Below are 23,113 nucleotides of genomic sequence, written 5' to 3'. Positions count from 1 at the left end.
ACACACACACACACAACTGACTTGCCTTTTGCATTTCCTGGGCTAATCATTCACTTCCCGCTACGTTTCTAAATACTAATTGTTTCTGCCGTTATGATTTTGCTCCTCAGAAATGGGACAGAGATCAAACAGCCCACAGAGTTCTCTGTAGTCTGTTCAGTGATGGCGAGAAGGATTCCGTTCACGTTCTGTGAGTTTCAGTCCTCAGGAGAAATATGACGTGGCGCTAAATATTATTCAGTCCAATATGATGTCTGGAGCTGTGGCTGTGTGTGTGTGTGTTCTGATGTAATCCTCCCCAGGCCAGTGGGAGAAGCCAAACACGGCATGAAATAGGACGCGTGCACCTTGGTCATGTTAGCTCACTGCTTTTACCCTCACTGAATCTTACACACTCTGATTTATCTTCACATGCCAAGAAAAAGTAGAGCCCCAGTCATTATTACGCAGCAGCTCTGCGATAGATTCACAACTTCAGACCTTCAGTTTTTAACGTCATGAAATACATTTTGATGTATAGTAAATAATATACACAAGGCTCACTTCAAAGTAAAGAGAGTGCATTATTTAGTCTCTTTACTGGTCTTACATAATGTTACTTGCTTGTAATCATACAGGTACTGTATAGCATACTTTCAAAATAACACAATTAGGCCTACAACGTAAACCTGTGCCCTTTCTACATCTGCATTTTAAGAATCTATTTTCAAATTGAACATAACTTAAACATAAAAAAAAAAAATTTAAACTACTTGGTGCACCAATTTCACTTGTGCATACTAATATAAAATAAATACAGTGGACTGTAATGGGATAAGAGCTGAAAACTTCACAAATAGATAGAATCAATAAAACGTGTTTTATATGTATGAATAAAGCCTAAATAAGGTGTCGTCTCACCCAATGAAATACCATAGCGTGTGTGGTGGAACCAGAGATGTTAAAGGCCAACTTACTGGTTGTATTTTTGTTCAATAAACAATTGACCAACCAAGGCCAACGGTGACTTTCATGAAGAAGGAAAAGAAAATGATTGAAATTGACCCAGTTTTAGCGTTTTATCAAACATTTTGTCTGCCCAACACAATCACCACGCACGTGGATATTTTAATCAATGGTTCATAACGTGCACGTGTAATCGAAATGATGTCGTCACGTCAGGTGCAGGGCACCAGGGGGCTCTGAGAGTCACACACAGCTAGTGGCAGGCAGAGAGCCTTGCTACTACTAGCCGAGGAGTAATGAATGAAAATGTATCTGTTTCACCTAACAACACTATTGCTCCGTGAGCCATCCATCTCTAAAGCTAACCACTATTTGTAAAAGCCACAACCACGTTACCATATTTGTAATAATGAAAATCATTGTGTCGTTGTACATATTGTGTATACACCGTTAGAAGCTAGCTAATTTAGCTAATGTAACTTAGCTTAGCTTGGTAGCCAGAATTCTCGAAACTCATAACAATGCCCGATTTAAAATGGTTCTCTCCTCTTTGTATACCTTTGTCCTCACAATCACAAGTATTATGCCAGGGAACTTATGATCACAACAATAGTAGTAGTTATAAGGTGTTTGAGCTTGTAGCGTTAGTTAGCTCATAGCTATCGTCACTGATGCACCGAGTGGGGCTAAAGGGGCTACTATCGTATCAACATGCAGGGGCGCATAGCTTGCTAGCCAGCATTCTCGAAACTCCTAACATCACCCGATTTAAAATGGTGTGTGTGCAGTGCTTTGCCCCACAGGTCTGAGAAGAGGACCTACACATTTTACTCGTTCCCAAAACTCTTTTACATGCACGACAGTAGACATAATGCTAACGTTAGCGGGGTAGAGCGATATAGCCAGCTTTCTGGGAGAAAGGGTATGAACGGGTGAGGGGAGAGGATGGGGAGGTTACAGGGGGAAGGGGCAGGTGTGGACAGAGGCCTTAAAGGGAACTACCACGCCTGTTTGGTATCATCCTGTTGTATGGTGCTAGCTAGGCCAAAAGGCATGTGGCAAGTTGTGGCAAGTACAGAGTTCAAAGTGCAGCAGTGTGTATCTGGGTTGGTGGCAGTGATTCGTGCTTCAGAAAAGGCCACATCCTGTTTTATGTTCTTTATCTCGCTGTATTCATTCTGAACATCACAGGTACACATGATAAACAAGCATAACTGATGCTGTGTGACTAAATAAGTGCAATCAAATTCATGAATAGAGCAAACGAGCATCCAAGCATGAAATATAACATTTGGTTTCGTATTCGCAGAGAATCTTGAAATACGAGCGCTGATCCAGCTTCCCTCTTAAGTCATGTTGAAGCGTATGGTCATTTGGCCTCACACTGATTGACTGGTAGATCGATACTTGTTTTTTAATAAGCTAAATGCATTCGGGGTGGGCTCTAAATTCTATCTCACCGCATCATTCCCTCCCCTTGTCATTTGAGTTTTGTAACTTTTCTTTGCGGCAAAGAGATACAAATTAACCTCTTTATCTAGCCCGGAGCCCTATTTTCTGAAAATCCGGCTAAAATACATACCTAAGTAAATGGAATATTGCTCCACTTCTACAAGGTCAATTTGCATATTCTTGGTATCTAGGGACATCTATAGACCTCAGTGAATGTATTCCCAGTGTCAGAAATATTGTGTCTATTACTAGGCTTGCTTAAATTGTGATGAAACAAAGGAGAATATGAATTATGATATTTCTTTGCATCTTTGACAGTGAATAACACCATGCTAATAATGACCAGACATGAATAACTGCCAATGACCTCGTGCAGTACCTTCTTGAGATCATGTGTACAAAACATCTAAGGAAATGAATAAAGGGAAGATGATTAAACAGAAGGTTTTGTAGATACAGTACTGAATTCTCCCATCCGGAACAATGCAATTTGAAATATTATTATAGAATATAGAATAGCAGGCTTATAAATTACCTTATTATAGCCAATTCGCACATTTATATATATATACATATATTATCTTTCAAATGCCTGAGTTCAATTTGGATTTAGTATCACCAGGCGTGAATAAGAACAGATAATGAAATCTACTGTAAATACAGTCGCTTTTTTATTTTTATCAGGGTGGCACCATTTTGAAACAAATTTGTTGCTACATGCTAAAAATATGGAAGAGAAACTAACTGTGCTTCAATATATGTCAATAACATTAAGTTGTGTGGTTTATTATCCTGAATAATAAGAGATATTAAAAAAAATGCATACAGAAGTAATTAGCTTGAAACCCCATAGAGGACCTTGGGAAGTGTTGTTCTGAAAAATTCCAACACTCATCGAAAGCTGTTGGTGTCCTCTACGTTAACATTTTCCAAAATGGTCACCTCTCGCCAAGTAAACAAGACCAAAACGAAAAGGCAAATCTATCAAACCTCATCAAGTCTTGACTTTTTATTTATTATTTATTTATTTTTATTAACAAGTAACATGATCCTTTATATTGAGTAGGTTACATCAGAATCAGAATCAGAAAGGTCTTTATTGCCAAGTAGTTTTCGACTGATCCTGTGTAATCCCAGGAAACTCCGCCAAACAGCGCTTTACTGCATTTCATTATAAATCGTGCCATTTCTCGCCTGATTATTGAATCAATCTGAAATCAACGCTAGTATTACGTAACCATTGACTACCGGAAGGCTCGTTATCTGGTCAATGTTACACAATAAGGAGACGGCAGCCAAAGTATCTAAATAAATAATATTTAATTTATAGTTACCATGGTTTCGTAACAAAAATGAACATCAAATAATAAACAGACAAACACAGAACTATACAGACAGGATCAGCACCAGACGGAAGGGATGACAGAATACTTATACACAAGGGGATGACGAGACGACACACACCTGGGTTAATGGTAATTGGATACACCTGGGGGAAAACAATGGGGACTACACACTATGACAGAGGACTACATCTAGACATGACACATCACACTAGGAACGCCTGATCAGGGCACATGACACACATGATTATCGGTATTATGTTTCATCATGCATGCACGAAAGGGTGGGGGGGGGTCGTTTTTCTATGCTTCGATCGCCACCAACGGCATACATTACACAGTACATTACAGACACACGCTGCGATCGCGGGAAAAAGATTATCGGATCAATGCAAGATTGATAACATATAGTCCTTACCTTGTCTATGATGTACTGCAAAAAGAATAATCCAATTATCTGATCACCATTCCAAATATTGATCGCGATCGTGTGTCCAACGTTATCCAGCATTGCACATGAACGGGCGGGTGGGGACCCTCGTCAGTGTCATCCCTATAGGGAGGTGTAGTGGTTACGTCATCTTCGTTTTTTCCTGTTCCACCCTCTGTGGAATGCAATGTATTTCCCCATTGACCATTTCTAAATCGGCTCGTTTTAGATAAATAAAGCATTAACGTTGGCATGGTGTACCTTTCTGTGCGTATTTATCCACAATCTATAGCTCAACATGAAAATATTCGCAATTAATCGTAAAGGTAGCAAAATAACAACGTTTATGTTTTCGTTCGCTGGGAAACTACACTACCATTTGGCGCTGCTGACTGACGTCACCACAGCGTAGACGCCTGGCTTTAGTCACAGACCTAAGATAAGATTTCCCTTACATTCGATAAGCTTAACAATTCGTACAATGGGGAAATAACTGACCCTGAATCTGTGGCTAGTATCTGTTTCACCCAACACTAGTGCTCCGTGATCATAGCCATTTATCTCTAAAGCTAACCACTATTTGTAAAAGCCACAACCACGTTATTTGTATTTATAATTTAAATCGTATAACGTTATTTCACTGCATATTAAATCACTGTAAATACTAATGTAAATCATTGTGTCGTTGTACATATTGTGTATAGTTTATAACGTTAGTAGCTAGCTAGCTTGCTAGCCGGCATTCTCAAAACTCCTAACATGCCCCGATTTAAAATGGTTCTCTCCTCTATCAACATTCCGTGATGTGTAGCTAGCTAGCTTGCTAGCCGGCATGATGCGTGCAGTGCTTTGCCCCACAGGTCTGAGAAGAGGACCTGCACATTTTACTCATTCCCGAAACTCCTCTACATGCCCCGATTTAAAATGGTTCACGACAGTAGACATAATGCTACGTAATAGCATTTAGCAGGGTAACGTTAACATTAGTTAGCTAGCTTGGTACTATGACCCGTGACTGGGAAAAGGCGACAGCCTAAACAGACCAATAGCGCTGCATACTGAACAACAGGCTGCCTAGTGGTAATTGTAGTTCTTTTTTTACGACAAATTAAAAACATTATACCTTTGTTTCAACCAAAAATGCTTAAACAATCATGTTAGTGGTAGAAGGGAACTCATTTTGTGCAGAAATGGAAAGCTTGCCAATGTTCATGCGGCAGAATTGTTACAATAGCCGATAATCCATTTTCCCAATGATAAATCCCTATACGGGTGGAACAACCAGTGACGTCAGACTACACCTCCCTATAAGCGATTATTTTGCCGGAGTGTTTAGACCCTGCCCCCACGCCGCAGCTCGGCCGAGAAAACAAACCACACTGTTTCAAATGGAGTGCAATAGTGGCCGCAAGGCGTTAGGCGGCGGTTTGGCCGTTTGCGATCTCAGAGCCATTCCCAATGATAACATCAGGCTGGATGGATGAATTATGAATGGATATAGCGAATACAAAATAAAATAAAATAACGATTAAAACCTGACTTTTCTCGGGTTTGGCGCTCAAGCGATGGCGAGTTAACCCGACTTATCTCGGTTCTGGCGTCCATTGTGTTAACAGACATATAATACAATAAAGAGGTGGAGTAAGATAAAATGAAATATGAACTAAGTTAATTTAAGCACAATAGAATATAATTTAATTATGGAATAAAATAAAATATAGGCCAGGGCTGTAGGCCTACAACTGTAAATAAAGAGGTTGAATAATATTAAATGGGATATAAACTTAAAATTAAATATAGCACAATAGAATATACATTACTTTGTATATACATGACAGAATTTTACATGACACTGATGACCCTGAAAATCCATTCAAAATCCTGTGACAATGTAAAACATTTGGCTGGTGCTTTAACTTTTAAGGTTCTCCCCCCTGACAGCAAAGCTATTATTGAGCAGTCAGAGATTGTCAATACCCGGTGTAAACAATAGACTGGCTCCTGTGACACTGTTGGGCCCGCGGGAGCTTTGATGTTAATTCCAATGTAATCTGTGATCAGTGACAGGCTGATTAGAGTCAGCAGCACACAGACAATGAGCGCGGCTCAATAGCAAACGTACTGAGGGGAGATCGGCCGCCATGTGGCTCTTCCCCTCCTTTTCTCTCCATTTGTGCTTCTTTTCATCTCTCTCCCTCTATTTTCCCTTCTCAGATCCTCCATTCTCCTCACCATGACGTTCTATTTTCTCTCTCGATGTTTCTCTTGTCCTCGTTTGTCTCTGTCCTCTTTTGTTTACCTCGGATCTTCCCGTCTTTTCTTTTTGTCCCTTATCCCCCTCTTTCTGACTGCCTTTTTTACATTTGCAGTTTAAAGCGAATCGGCCTATCTCTGGTCGTTAGGGACATACTGTGGGATAATGTTATCGATGTCGATTATTTGCGCTCTCTTCTACTCTCCCCCGGGTCCATGTGGGTCACAGTGCCCTTCATGTGTAATTCTAGCTTGGAGGCTTGAAACATAATGGCAATGACACCTGAATGAGGTCTCATGGCAGATGGGGGCAACCATCGTCTATATCGCACATCGTTTAACAAGCCACTTGCATTAGCATACATCTTTTTTAATCTGCGTGTGTTAATAAAAAAGGCTTGTGGCAGCCCCAGTGAAAGACATTACAGAGCCATGCTCTTGTCTTCTACCAGCCTAAGAAGTGTAGTGGTTAACACTGTCGCCTCACAGCAAGAAGGTCCAGGGTTCGATTCCCGCTTGTGAACCAGGTTTCCGCGTTGCCAGGTAGGGGTATCTCCCAGGCCTTTCTGTGTGGAGTTTGCATGTTCTCCCCGTGCTTGCAAGGGTCCCCCCCCCCCCCCCCCCCCCCGATAAGAGAAACCAAATGGAAAACCATGCACAACAGATCGCTGACGCTATCGCGTCCTTGACGACGACGGGCAGGAGCACTTGAATTGGTTCCCGGGCGCGGTACCTCGCCGATGCGCTGTCTGCTCCCGGCTGCCCTTGGGGGTAAGGACGACGTGATGGGTTAAGCGCAGAGCTCAATCGCATCGGTGACCCTGAGAAAAAGACAATGCATGTGTGTGTGTATTCCTGTGTGTGTGCCGCCCATTGCATGTCCCATGTCGTTGCATGCCGAATAAAGACACTCTAAAGAGGTCCTGCATTATTATTATTATTATTATAAGAACAAGATCCCAAATGAGATCACAGCGTGGGTCAGGACATTGCGATCATTATATTGTATGTCACCATTAGACAACCGGGAGAATATAGGACATAGAACCATCTAGCGCTGTACCGAATAGTTCGAAGCTTCATTCATAACGTTGACATTCGAATTCTAAATCAACATTCGAAATATATATATATATATATATTTTTTTTAATGTGTCTATTCATTCTCTTTAAACCAATGGGGTTTATCTTCACAGTTGCAGATAAAGATTAGGCTACACTAATATTATAGTAGTATTATACTATTATAGTATATGACTCGTCATAAAAATGTAAATAAAACATTTATCATAAATGATGTAGCCTATCTGCATCCGTTTGGCGCTCGGCGCTCCATCAAGACGTCACCATCACCTTCATACCAACCATGTTCTTATTGGATTATTTATGTTGACAAAACTGTAGTTATATTCAGAAAGTTGTTAATAAAAAAAAAAAACGAATTTAATCAGATTAATCACTTTATTCAAATTGAGGATTTAGTTTGAGGATAAAAAAAAGTATTATGATTACGTCAGAAAATATGATGACTGACATTCAAAGCTTCATTCGAAAACTTCAATAGAAGCTTTGAATGTAAAAAAAAATTACATTCGGTACAGCCCCAGAACCATCAGAACACAGGACACACACTGCTGAGAACCCTTACAAAAAAGCTATCATGATATTTCCAAAAATGGTATCATGGTATTTCCATACTTTTTTTTATCACTACCATCACACTACCATCTGCATCATGGTTTAAATTGGATTATACCATGGTATTATTTAAGTACAAAAGTGGTGGCATGGCGATACATGACTTGGTATATGCATTGCCCTCATATCTCAAACACACTACAGACATTTTGAACAAGTTGGAAGATATTTCTTTGTTGAAAGACAAAAAGTTATGTGGACTCTAATGTCCTTCTATGTACTATGGATGTATTTAGCTTGTACCCCAGTATACCTCACAAAGATGGTCTACTCTAGTCTAGTCATTAAATGTTATTGGAGGTATAAAGACAGTTCATGTTTTATTTGGAGTGGTTATTTATTTGGATGGTGAAGACTTAAAAGAGTGCTACACTCTCATGAATTCAAGAACGGAATCCATCAAATGAACATTGAGTTATGATCTGATACCTTTTTTGGATGTTTTGGGTCCAACATCCAAAGTAAAAAGGAAACTTTTCTACAATTCAGCAGTTACCATTCACCAGCATTAAAAATAAGTCCAGCGTATTCTACTACTGAAGATTAAACACATTTGGGATTCTGATTAATCTTTTGAGTCACAAGCTAAAGGGGATGCATTATTGAATAACCATCTCAATAAGATATGCCAAGTTCAGAGGTCTGATGGTTCACTCAAACCTAGTAAAAGTATCTATCTATCTATCTATCTATCTATCTATCTATCTATCTATCTATCTATCTATCTATCTATCTATCTATCTATCTATCTATCTATCTATCTATCTATCTATCTATCTATCTATCTATCTATCTATCTATCTATCTATCTATCTATCTATCTATCTATCTATCTATCTATCTATCTATCTATCTATCTATCTATCTATCTATCTATCTATCTATCTATCTATCTATCTATCTATCTATCTATCTATCTATCTATCTGTCTATCTGTCTATAATTGTATCTATTGTAAATGACGTAAACAAGTGTGTACAATCAACTGTTATTTACTGTGTTGTTGGCCCTGTATTCTATGTCTGCTCATACAGGGAATGTCAAATCTCATACAACAGCTCCTGTTAGGAGACGAGAGTCTGTGTGTACAGTAAAAATAAATTGTAATCCAATCCTAACTAGCTGACTAATACCTATTTCTTTATTTGGTCTTGTGTCAGTCGTGTTTCTCTGATGCTATTTTCTGAAGAAGCATTTTCATTGGCTTAGTGACGACATAAAGGACGCTTGGTTCTTCCTGTTCCTTGCGGAATGTACAAGTGGATTCTGCCCGGGCCGTTGCAATGTACATTTTTCCTTGCAACGTATACTGTACCTGTCTGTAACATCAGAATCTAGAATGTCTGCCCGTTGCAATGTACTTTTTCCTTGCAACATATTGTACTCCTGTCTGTAACGTATGCTTGATTCACTTTGGAATAAACCTTGGAAGGATGTCTTCTACCTTTCATTATTGGATATTACTGATAACCTTGAGAATTTGGATATTGAATATAGTCAGATATATACGTGACAGTAGACACTGGCACATATTGGAAAGTGACCCTCAAATTGCAAGTTAATTTCAAACTCTGTCTAGACATCTTCATAAGAGGTCTTCCAGAGGTCTTACTGTATATAGTGAGGTCAGATAACTTTCTGTCTCGGATCCCTAGTGGTAATTTCCCTTGTCATAATTTTATACAGTGTTGTTCTATGATTAAGCGTAACCATTTTACTCATCCGAAGTCTGTTGTTGACATGTACAGCCCCACCCAACCCCACCCCACCTACCCAACCTCCTCCAATGTACAGTTTCCATGTCAAATGTATGTCAGTATTCCAATGTACAGTGTCCCCCCCCCCTACCCAACCCCCCCCCCCCCCCCCCCCCCCCCCCCACCTCCAATGTACAGCCCCACCCCACCTACCCAACCTCCCCCAATGCACAGTTTCTATGTCAAATGTATATACTCTTCTTCTGGATTTTTTTAGTATCACAAACAGTACTGTATTTGAAAATCTGGTATGTCATAAATGTATAGATGTAGCAGTACTGTCTATCTGTATGTCATGTGTGTCATATGATGAATTGAAAATGGGGGACCCTGATGGAAACAAGACGAAAGTCTTTCTCAGGTCTGCATCCTCTTAACAATTGTATGTATTGAGCTGTACCCATTCTGCAATCTGTTAATAAACTTTTCAATCAATCAATCAAAACATCAACACAACATATGTAGTCTACCTGTTAAAATGCCCATGTCATTTATATTATGTCGGGGAAACAAAACAAGAGTTCTGTGAACACTATTAGAAATCATGATGATAAATCATCGGTGGCTCGACACTTTAATAGTCATAACCACAGCTTGAGTGAACTACATTACACGGATAGTGTAGATACCATGGAGAGCTGGCAACAGGGACAGAGTCCTTCTCCAAAGGGAGGTGTGTTGGATACACTTCCTTGGTACCTCGTTCCCAATGGGATGAATGAGATTAAATTTGCTTGATTTTTATAGTGTTTTATAAACACACCACAAATATAATTTGGGGTGTGTGTAACCCATGTTTCAGATTCATAACTATTTAGTTATAAGCATAAATAGTTAATGCTATTGTATAAGAACATAAACAGTTAATGCTATTGTATAAGAACATAAACAGTTAATGCTATTTGGTTATATGTATATTCATGTGAGGTTAACAACGATTTGACCAAATCCTTTGAATTGCCTCACTGCCCCTTTAAGTTATCTCAGAACGGAAGTAGGTGAGTAGTTTGCGCCTTACGACAGATGGAATCAGAGATTGACGGAGACTGACGCAGATACTGAATACTGATAGAACCGGCATAAACTAGCACCATGATAATAGTTATCAAACAGTCATAAAATATTCCCCCATATACAAAACCGAAGAGGGTGTTGCTGTTACAGTTTTTCTCAATTGCTTTGGTGCATTTCTCTGATCAGAATTAAAGTTCTCATAACTGTTAGTTCAACCTCCACAACATTGTGTAATTTGTGCACATCATAGTAGCAGTTTCTCATTCCTCCGAACAAATTGCAAATGCTTTTGGACATGCATCAATTGCTTTCATACAATTCTCTGCTGTTTTATAACATTATCATTTGCTTAGGTCATGTCAGTCAAAATGAACTATACTTATGACTGCTGAATAGTCATTCCCTATAAAACTAGTAGTCCTCATTTCATTGCTTGAGTCATTACATACAAATATGTTGAACTAGTTGTCAAAATCTGTCAAGCAAATTTTATACATTTCTTTATAATTTTTCCCCTGAATGGAGCTGGATGCCAGGGAATCGCTGCACACATTCATATATGTTGATGAGGCGGGTTTCAATCTGGCAAAAGGTAGAAGGCGTGGAAGGAATCGCATTGGACAGAGAGCAACCACTGATGTCCCAGGACAACGAGGAGGGAATATTACAATGTGTGCAGCCATCTCAGAAAACGGCGTCCTCACCCATATGCCCCGCATTGGTCCATACAACACACAACATCTGCTGACTTTTTTAGACACTTTACAGGGACATAATCCCTGAGAATGAGAAGGGTCTAAATGGCGACCATCTGACCAAGTACGTTGTTGTATGGGATAATGTGCGTTTTCACCACGCAATTCTGGTCACACAGTGGTTTGCAGCACATGAAAGGATGCTGGTGGAATATCTCCCTCCCTACTCCCCATTCCTGAATCCAATAGCCAGACAGACAGGAACGTCTGGATGTGGATGAATGATTTACAGTACTGTGTATGTTGTATGTTCCAATTCAGTTCCAATATGTACTGCAATATTGTTTACAGTTGTGCACAGCTCTACCCAAAGGCCAAAGGGTGTTTCTTATGTTTGTTGTGAATTAGTTTGTATTTTTCTTTTGCACAATGCTGTGAACAAATCAAAATTGCAAAGAGCATATGCAGTAAAAAATGTGAAACATACGTGTCTTGTACTCATTTACCTCACTAAATACAGCAATGTGTAACTGTAGATTTCAAATGGCTGTGCAAATAGTGTATAGTGCTGTCTTGAGCATTTTCAGAAAGTGTCACCAAGATCTGACTTTTTTTGCATTGGAAAACACTTACTTGACATGAATACTTGCTTTTGAGGAATGAATTATCCATTTTGAGCAAGTGACACGCTTCTGCAGGTTATCACCTAGGTTTTGCAGTTTGTACTAATTGTTTTGAGAAATGCACTAACAGTTATGAGAACTTTAATTCTGATCAGAGAAATGCACCAAAGCAATTGAGAAAAACTGTAACACATTGACCACCAGCAGCAGGGGGAGCTGATTCATTCATTGCCAGGTCAATGGATATAGTTTTAGACTGTGACATTTGCGAGTGCTTAAAATATATCTTATTTTATATCTATGGGTCTAATAACGCCGTCGGGTCTCAGTGAGTTGCTTCTAGTCAACATGCCCGAGACAGATTGTTTTTTCATCTGTACATTTCAGTTTTATACCGTTTTGAATAGAGTATGGTTTGGGTGTTTTTCAGTAATTCCAGGAAAAAGGCGAAAAAAATGCATTTTACTATAACCCAGTCATCACGTTGTAATTTTTCGGCTGATTATCGAATCATCCTGAAATCAACGCTAGATTATCACTATTATGTCTCCTCCCCCCTCTCCTCCTACCCAACGGTAAACAGCCATACACAGTCCACACAGATAGCTGTGATCGGGGGAGAAATAAATGTCTGATTAACGATCAAATTCATATATGATGTTCTTACCTTGTATCTGATGTAATGCAAAAGAGATAATCCAAATATCTGATCGCAGTTCCAAATAATGCTTGTGGAGGTCCGCACCACACTACCGACCGTTTCACAATGACGGGTGGGCGGAGTTACTGTTCGATGCCATCGTTGTATAGAAGTGGCTCGCCTGAATATTTAAACCCCGCCCGCCCGGCTCAGATCGCCTCCTAAAACACACCATCCCATTTTGAATGAGATGCAATAGCTCCACCTGGCAGTAGAGGTCGGTGTTGACTGTCTGCCAGCTCAGACAGGCTCTGAAGGGGATACCAGAGGCTGCAGCTATGAATTATGAATAGATATAGCGAATAAACAAAATAACGATCCCAAAAACGAGTTAACTCGTTTCTGGCGCTCAACGCATGGCGGCCAATAACGAGTTAACTCGTTTATGGCGCAGAATGTGTTAAGAACACACCACTTCCCAAGACGGTTTTGGTGAGTTTCAGCAATATTGTGCTGTTTCATTGTCGAATGCGTAATATCGCTAGCTCAATGCTAACCGGCTAATAACGTTATCCACCCGACATGAGCCGCGTCGGCAAACTGTGTTGCTAGCTAACAATGTAGCTTCACCACGAGCCATGCTAGTTTCAAGTTTCTTTAATAGTTGTCATACAGAAGTACAGAATACTTTTATACAAAATGCTTCTTACTGTTACGCTCCAGAGACTGTGCAAGACAAGATAAGTATGAAATAAAATAACATAGTATAGCATGTAAATTAGAAGTAAAAAAAATGAGGTCACAGTGTTCAGTATAGACATATGTACAGTGTTCGATGCAGAATAGACGTAACTGAGTTACCATATAATATACAATACTGTGCAGTGTACTAATATACAATACTATATAGTGCAAGGCAGAAATGGGATGAGGTGCAATTTAGGTACAATTTACAGTAGGTGTACGAGTTGTAGTGCAAATCCTTTATCAATAAATATAAAGTGTGTTTGTGTGATCTAAAGTGTGGAGAGTGGGTGCTGCAGTGTGTTGTTTGTTTAAGTGAGTGTGTGCGTGTGGGTGTGTGTGTGTGCTGTGTGCATTTGATGGTTGTTGCATAGTGTTTATTGTTCGTTTAGCAGCATGATGGCCTGGGGATAGAAGCTTCTTTTGAGTCTTTCTGTGCTCGCCTTAAGACTCCGGTATCGCTTGCCTGACCGCAGCAGTTCAAAGAGGCAGTTGTTCGGTGGCTCAAGTCCTTAATAATTCTCTTAGCCTTCCCCTTGCACCGCTTGTTGTAAATGTTCTGGAGGGTGGGAAGCCCCCTTCCAATTGTGCGTTCGAAGCTAGCGAAGCTCTAAGCTCATATTGGTTCAATGAAAACTAGAAACATTTCAGAAGTATTTATAATTGTATTGATATGCTGTATGAACATGGTCTATATACATTTCGGTTGCTTTTGAGAGTTTAATATGGAATGTATGGAATGTTTCCATGTGCTATGGCACTATAGCCTACTTTTTGCATAAGTCAAATAGGATGTTCCCACCTGCTGTGACATTGTAGCCTACTTTAGGATAGCCAAAGTAGCCTAATTGATTATCTATTTCTAAAGCAATGAAAGATGATGAAGCAATGAAAGATGATAAATAGCTTTTATTTTCTGCATGGCCTGTTATGCAGGCCAGGTTTTTCTACCCCCCGGGAAGAGTTCCCAGGAGTCCGACGACCGACCACCGCTCATCACGTGTGCGCACGCGGGACGAGGCAGTGTGTCGGACCGACACAAGACGGCGAGTCAATCCACTCAATAAGATATCCGAACCACTGATGTTTCTCCTGTAAAGAGGGAGCGTTAAAGGGTCAATTCACCCAATAAGATACCCGAATCTCATTGATACACATTGATTATAGTTGAATCGCTGATGGTTCTCCTGTAAAGAAAAAGAGTTTAAAGGATAATTTCACCTAATAAGGTACTTGCATTCCCTGCACACTTAAATGTTTAAATTAACATGTTTAAATACTTACCTACCAAACTGAAAATGATAAACTAATATAGAGTTTACTGAAATGACGAACTAATATAAAGTTTACTGATCTGCACCGGCAGAAGAAAAGATAATGAGTTAACTCACGAAAAAGGGATACATCTAATGTCCAACCTTAAACCTAGCTTTTAGCTAATGATAACCTCAGAGACATCTGAACCAAATGTGTTGATTCATTCAACCTAGAACTTGATACCGAACTAACCTTCTTGAGAGAAGGAGTCGTCTGAACCGAATGTGTTGATTCATTCAACCAACAACTTGATATCGAACTAACCTTCCTGAAAGAGTAGTTAAAGAAAGAACCTAAAAAAGGGATACTTCATCGGCGTATTTAGACCACTATCACGTGCCCCCACTAGCACGTGCCCTAGTGATCATAATTTGTGCCCCAGTGATTACATAATAATTCTTATTTTTTTTACTTCGCTTTGAAATATTATAGTGAAATATTTTGCACTGTTTTTGATTTATCTTGTTGAAATCCTCCAACAGGCTCTTTTTTGTAGGTTGAATGGTTTGCACACCCCTATGACAGAGGCTGAGCATACATGGTACATCCCACCGTCAGCTGGCAGCGCAGTTGAGCCAGGTAAACAGTAAACACACACACAGTGCTCGACGAGGCACCACGTTTCAAATGGACATCAGAAAGTGCTTCGCCAAAGCGTTGCAAAGTAAAAATGAGAGAGGTAAGAGTTATAAGGCTGTCAAGAAAGCCCGCATGAATTTGAAGAATCTCCCATTAACCACAACGTTACCGGAGGAATTAGCTGCTAGAATAGGCACCGACTATATCTGGTAAGCACGTTGTCGTATGGTCGTAACGTGCGTGCATACCAGATATAGGCTAGCCTAGCTAGGACCTTTATACAGTAATAGCCTATCTTTCTGCCTATGCCAGTAATTTTTATATTCTGCAGTTGTCTTTTGGAACAGTCTGCCCAGTGACTTGAAATTCAAATCAAATCAAATCAAATCAAAATTATTTATAGGGCCCGACAACACACGTTAATGTCCCCATGGGCCGTACAGATCTTCTTTAAACAAGTCAAGAAGAAAACATAACAATAAGTCAAGAACAGAACAGGAACACCATAATGTCCAAACATTTTTAGATGAATGCAAATAAATGAAAGAATGCAAGCACTCCCAGACATACCCCACGCGAAGGTAAGGAAAAACTCACTAAAACCTAACAATAGGGAAAAAAGCTCCACAGGCAGTGTGGAGGAGAGAAACCTTAGAAGGGCCATTCAAGGGGTGATCTCCCTTCTTAGATGTTGGTGATAGTAGTGTTGCAGACGGACAGTTGGTAAAAAAAATCGGCAATGCTGTTAGAGTCAACTAAGTCCAGCCTGAAGACTGAATGAATGAATGAATGAAAACTGTATTTAACAGATTGCAGAATGGATACAATACAGTACGGCTCAATACACACAATTGTTAAGGGGATGCAGACCAGAGAAAGACGTTTGTCTTGTTTACATCAGGGTCCCCCATTTTCAATTCATAGTGACATTTATGACATAGGGACATACATGACATTATAGGTATTTTAGTACTGTTACATTTGTGACATATACGATATGCAAATACACAGTACTGTTACCCATAGATCCTGACAGAGTATATGATGGGCAAGGCTCAAAAGGGACTATAATTAACCTAGACACTCAGCAAAAAGGCACCCTTGCATGTTTATGAGTCTGTTATGTATAAATAGTAAGTGGTATATGTGATGTGTTGTGATGTCATGTCTGTATGATGCATGTCTAAGCATGTCATTCCTATCTATATATCTTTTTAAATCTATTCTATTCTACAATTTTATTGCACTGCACTATTGCACTATTTTACTCTATTTTATCTTGCTCCTTTTATTGTCTATTTAAAACTGAATCAATCAATATTCCTATATATATATAACATTATTTTCATGTTGCTCCAGACAAAGTGCAAAGTGCAAGAGGTGTTCAATGCAAGTAAAGCACTTTAAACTTTAAGTATGACTAAATGCTTTCTTGACTATATATATAGTAACTGTTCCAAAATGCATAGATTTCTATGTATTTTAGGGGTTTGGGGGGCTAGCTCTTTTTAATATAAATGTCAGATTGTTTTATTTATTTCATAGATTTCTATGCATTTCAGGAGTTTGGGGGGCTGGCTCCCCAAAATAATTAAATAACATAACCCTAACCTAACCCTAAAACCGAAATAAAGTTAAAAAAAAATTGTTACAAAATCCACCCATTTTCGCCCACAAACCGGCCAAAACCGGCCAAATTTTTTTCGTGGCCGCGCTATGCGCGTCCGCTACAGATATTTTGGTGCCCTTCTGTGCCCTAGTGAGGTGCTGGGTATAGATACGCCCCTGCTTCACACTACCTCACGTTACTCATTGTATGTTATTGCAATTGTCTTGCTAGCGCTGCTGTTTAATAGAATAAATACCGGTCACTGTTATAACCTTGTCTCTGGTCGGGCGGCTACGTGGCGTAGTGGGCAAGGCGCTCGCCACGAATGACGGAGACGCTGGGCTTGCCTGTTCGAGCCCAGCGCTCCACATTGCTTTCAGTTTAGCTGGCCGTCCATACTAATACACATTGGCCGTATTAGGGGGTGGGAAACTGATGGGTGGGGATCGGGCGTTGTGGACAGCGACTCCTACAGGTCGGTTGGTGCGCCTGCGCAGTAGAATCAGGAAGTGTCGGGGGCAGCGTGAGCCTCCCACGCGTTACTCCTTGCCACTGAGAGATCGAGCTGCGCAGGTGAAAAGATGCGACTGCTGTTACCTGGCGGTAACATCCTAGATCACTGTTACACGCAATTTAAAGGTGGCTACAAGGCTCATTCTGATAGTGGCTTTGGTAAATCAGATCACTCGTCCATTTTTCTTTCACCAAAATACAAACAGAGAATCAAAAGTACTCCTGTAGTCTCGCGAGAGGTGCAGAAATGGGATTTGACGTCAGAGGAGACGCTCCAGGCTGCGTTTGACTGCACAGACTGGAGTGTGTTCCGCGACACAGATAACATTAATGTCTACACAGAGACAGTGCTGGACTATGTTTGTACTTTGGTGGAAGAAACAATCCCCACTACCAAAATGAGAGTTTACCCAAATCAAAAACCCTGGGTAGACAAATCCGTCCGTGAAGCTCTGAGAGAGCGCACCAAAGCATACAACGACGGCCTAGTGGCAGGCAACATGAATGACCACAAGGTGGCGCGATACAACGTAAGGAGGACAGTGACAGAGGCCAAACGGCGCTACAGGGATAAAATTGAACTCCAGTTTGAACAAGCTGACTCTAGAGCTATGTGGCAGGGGCTCAAAACGATGACAGACTACAAAGGCGCCTCCCTCAAACTGAACAGTGACATCTCCTTAGCAAATGACCTCAATACCTTCTATGCGAGGTTTGATGCTGGTAATAACAACACCAGCCCACAAGCCACGGCAATGGGGGGGGGGGTCGGCTGCTGATGGAGACGTTCAGGGTAACAGAGCATGAGGTGAGGCGGACCTTTAAAAAAGTGAATATCAGGAAGGCAGCAGGTCCGGACGGCATCCCCGGCCGCGTCCTAAAAGTCTGTGCCGACCAACTGGCCCCAGTATTCACTGACATATTTAACCTGTCCTTAGAGCAGGCTGTCATCCCCACCTGCCTGAAGAAGTCCACTATTATCCCTGTACCCAAAAAATCCAAGCCTGCTTGCCTCAACGACTACCGCCCTGTAGCTCTCACCTCCATAGCCATGAAGTGCTTTGAGAAGCTAGTAAAGGGCTACATCTGCTCCTCCCTCCCCATCAACATGGACCCCCTGCAATTTGCATACCGCCCCAACAGGTCCACGGAGGACGCCATAGCCCATGTGCTGCACACAGCAGCATCACACCTGGACAAGAGGCAGGGGAACTATGTGAGAATGCTATTCATCGACTACAGCTCGGCATTCAATACCATAGTCCCCTCCATACTCATAGCCAAGCTCAGGGACCTGGGCTTGAACTATGACCTCTGCCAGTGGGTCTTGGACTTCCTGACTGGCAGACCCCAGGTGGTGAGAGCAGGCAACTGCACCTCCTCATCCATCACCCTCAACATAGGGGCCCCCCAGGGCTGTGTTCCGAGTCCCCTCCTCTACTCCCTGTACACACACGACTGTGTGGCTCAGCGGAGTAGCAATACAATCATCAAATTTGCTGACGACACAGTGGTGGTGGGCCTGATCTCTGCCAACGACGAGAGGGCCTACCTGGAAGAGGTCAAGGTCCTGGCGGGATGGTGCCAGGAAAACAGCCTCTCCCTGAACGTCAGCAAAACAAAGGAGATGATTGTGGACTTCAGGAGGTCGGGGGTCAAGGACTACAGCCCCCTCAGCATCGACGGGGCACCGGTTGAGAGAGTCAACAGCTTTAAGTACCTCGGAGCCTACATATCCGAGGACTTGACATGGACCACACACATTGACAGTGTTGTGAAGAAGGCACGACAACGCCTCTACTTCCTCAGGCGCCTAAGGAAGTTCCAAGTCAGTCAGAAGATCCTTAAGAACTTCTACTCATGTACAATAGAGAGCATCTTGACTGGCAACATCACCTCCTGGTTTGGGAATAGCACTGCACAAGACCGAAGCAGACTACAAAGAGTGACACGTTCAGCCGAACGCACAATTGGAGGGGGGCTCCCCACCCTCCAGAACATTTACAACAAGCGTTGCAAGGGCAAGGCTAAGAGAATCATTAAAGACTCCAGTCACCCGAACAACTGCCTCTTTGAACTGCTGCGGTCAGGCAAGCGATACCGGAGTCTCAAGGCGAGCACAGAAAGACTCAGAAGAAGCTTCTATCCCCAGGCCATCAGGCTGCTAAACGAACAATGAACACTACACAACAACAACCACCAAACGCACATAGCACACACATCCACACGCACACACTCACTTTAAACAAACACACTGTAGCACCCACTCCACACACTTTATAGCACACACCCACTTTAAACAAACACACTGTAGCACCCACTCCCCACACTTTATATTTATTGATGAAGGATTGCACTACAACTCGTACACCTTACTGTAAATTGTACCTAAATTGTACCTCATCCCATTTCTGCTTTGCACTATATAGTACTGTACATTAGTACACTGCATAGTATTGTATATTATATGGTAACTCAGAACATTGTACATATGTCTATACCGAACACTGTGACCTAATTTTCTTCTTCTAAATTACATGCTATACTATGTTGTTTGATACTATCTTGTCTAGCACAGTCTCTGGAGCGTAACAGTAAGAAGCATTTTGTATGAAAGTATTCTGTACTTCTGTATGACAACTATTAAAGAAACTTGAAACCTCAAGTACCGGAGGGGACTTGTGCTATGTATGACTTAGTCCACATTGCAGCCGGCTTGTGGGAGGCAAGAAACAGCGTTCGTGACAGGGGAGGGTTGAATTGGACGATACGAAATTGGGATGAGAGAAAATATAGAAAATGGGAGAAAAAGTGGATAAAAAAAAAATTGTCTCTGGTCTACTACTTGTTTTACTGGGTATATTACTCCTCTCCTCACTCAAGCCTAGAACTGGTCCGTGGCGAACAGCTGTTACTGTTAGTGACACAAGTGCTACAGGTGTTTTAAATGTTTTGTTTTATAATTTTTTATGTTGTTGTAACCTACAATCATGAAACTCTGTGCCTGGTATTGTTGGGGCTCCCCCTGTTGGGAGGTGCCTGTAGTGCTGATTGAGGGTGTCTATAATTCTATAAATTCTTTAGATTGTTGAAATGCCAGAATGCACGCTGAGGAAGGGTGTCTTGCCTGAAACGTCCATGTGGCAATATATCATTAGAAAGTGGAATTGGAGTGCTGTCCTTGTCTCTTTTTTTTATGATTCATGAATCATATGAATCATAAAAAAGGGAGCCGGGGGGGGGGGGGGGGGGGGGGGGGGGGGGGGAGTATTGGACAGCCGGGAGGGGGGGGGGGGGGGGGGGGGTGTCAAGGTCAGCAGCAGCAGGTGCCACATACGTGGCATAAATAAGTGTTATTTATATGTCATAATTAGTGTTATACATTTGAATCTTGCCTATTTAAATTGTGAATACTTTGAAGGTAGAGGGGCTTATGGACATTATGTGATGACGCCTAATGATTGCCATTCCCATGCTCAGTTGTCCAATCCAATCCAATCCAACTTTATTTATAAAGCGCTTTAACAGCCACAGGGGCACAAAGTGCTGTACAGAGGGAGCATATTAAAAACTATAAGCAGCACTAAAAATAGAAAAAAACAAGAGTAGCAAAACAGAGAAGAAAAAAATAGGTAAACATAGGCAGCAATACAAATTTAAATAGATCAGAGTACTTAAAAAAAAAAAAAATATATATATATATATATATATATATATATATATATATATATATATATATATATATATATATATATATATATATATATATATATATATATATATATATATATATAAAAGCAAAGGACACAGTAACAGAACGATAAAACAACAACACAGTAAGACAATAAGATCATAAAATCAACAAGCTACATGGTGTCGAAAGCCAGAGAGAAAAGGTGGGTCTTAAGGAGGCCTTTGAAATGGGGCAGTGATGAGGCCTGCCTAATCTGCAGTGGCAGCTCATTCCACATTTTGGGGGCGACAACGGAGAAAGCACGGTCCCCCCTGAGCTTACGCCTAGTTGTAGGCACTACTAGGAGCAGCTGGTCAGCTGACCTGAGAGAGCGAGAAGGTGTATAGACCTGCAACAGCTCAGAGAGGTAGGGTGGGGCAAGGTCATGAAGAGCTTTAAAAGCAAATAAAATAATTTTAAAATGAATCCTAAAGTGCCAGTGGAGTGAGGATAAAATCGGTGAGATGTGGTCATATTTACGAGTGCCAGTTAAAAGACGTGCAGCGGCGTTCTGCACCATCTGAAGGCGAGCCACTGAGGATCCACTCACCCCTATATAAAGTGCATTGCAGTAACCCAGCCTAGTAGTCACAAATGCATGGATTACTGCTTCAAAATGCTGCGCCTGTAGGATGGGTTTAATTTTGGCCAGCTGCCTCAACTGGAAGAAACTCGATTTGACGAGTGCAACTACTTTAGGGCTAAAAACACAATGAAATAAAATAATAATAATAATAATAATAATAATAATAATAATAATAATAATAATAATAATAATAATAATAATAATAATAATAATAATAATAATAATAATAATAATAATAATAATAATAATAATAATAATAATAATAATAATAATAATAATAATAATAATAATAAATAATATATCCTTCTTAGCAGACTTCTTAGCTTAACATCCCAGGGAACTAATGGGATAACTGGGGATGTTGTTTGCTCCTGACAAGAGTATCAAAGTCTGGGGTGATAATAATAATAATAATAATAATAATAATAATAATAATAATAATAATTCATTTAATTTATATAGCGCTTCTCAATAACCCGAAGTCACTGACAGTAGTCGGGAGCAGGAGTACAAACAAAGAAACGAAAGCAAAGAAACAAAAACAAAAACAGCAAAGAAACAAAAACAAAAGGAACATGAGACCATTAGGGGAAAAACAGGGGAGACAGCCTGATAGCACAAAAAAGACTGGAGACAGACATCAATCAGGTTGGAGGGGAGGGGGGGGTTAGGGGTGGGGGGGGTTGAAGGCAAGGGAGAACAGGTGGGTTTTGAGGCGAGCTTTGAAGGTGGAGAGTGTAGGGGAGTCTCTGATGGACTGGGGGAGGGAGTTCCAGAGTCGGGGTGAAGTGCGAGAGAAGGCCCGATCTCCGAAGTTTTTAAGCTTGGATGTCGGGACAGTGAGGGAGGCAGTGGAGGAGGACCGGAGGGAACGGGTGGGGCGGTAGGGGAGAAGGAGATCAGTCAGGTAGGGGGGGGGCAGGCTGTGGAGGGCTTTGAAGGTGAGGAGTAGTGTTTTAAAGTTAATGCTGTGTTTGATCGGGAGCCAGTGGAGGGAGTGGAGGACAGGAGTGATGTGTTCACGGGACCGGGTGTTAGTGAGGAGGCGGGCGTCTGAATTTTGGACCATTTGCAGTTTATGGAGGGAGAGGGAGGTGATACCAGTGAGGAGGGAGTTGCAAATGGTAGACAAAGCAACTCTGAGGTCATGCTCAATGTCCAATCTGTTCCTCTGCTTTGTCT

At 41.0% G+C, this 23,113-nt stretch overlaps 1 protein-coding gene across 1 annotated transcript in view; it reads left to right on the top strand.

The window, feature by feature from the left end:
- Positions 1-23,113, top strand: part of LOC311232149 (alpha-1,6-mannosylglycoprotein 6-beta-N-acetylglucosaminyltransferase B-like) — a gene marked incomplete at both ends in the record, with an annotated part of 487,590 nt that overhangs the window by 129,014 nt on the left and 335,463 nt on the right. The window lies entirely within an intron of this gene.

This window comes from Notolepis coatsorum (assembly GCF_963971535.1).
Source record: "Notolepis coatsorum genome assembly, chromosome: 7".
In the NCBI taxonomy this organism is placed as follows: Eukaryota; Metazoa; Chordata; class Actinopteri; order Aulopiformes; family Paralepididae; genus Notolepis; species Notolepis coatsorum.
This window is presented reverse-complemented; position numbering and strand designations above follow the sequence as displayed.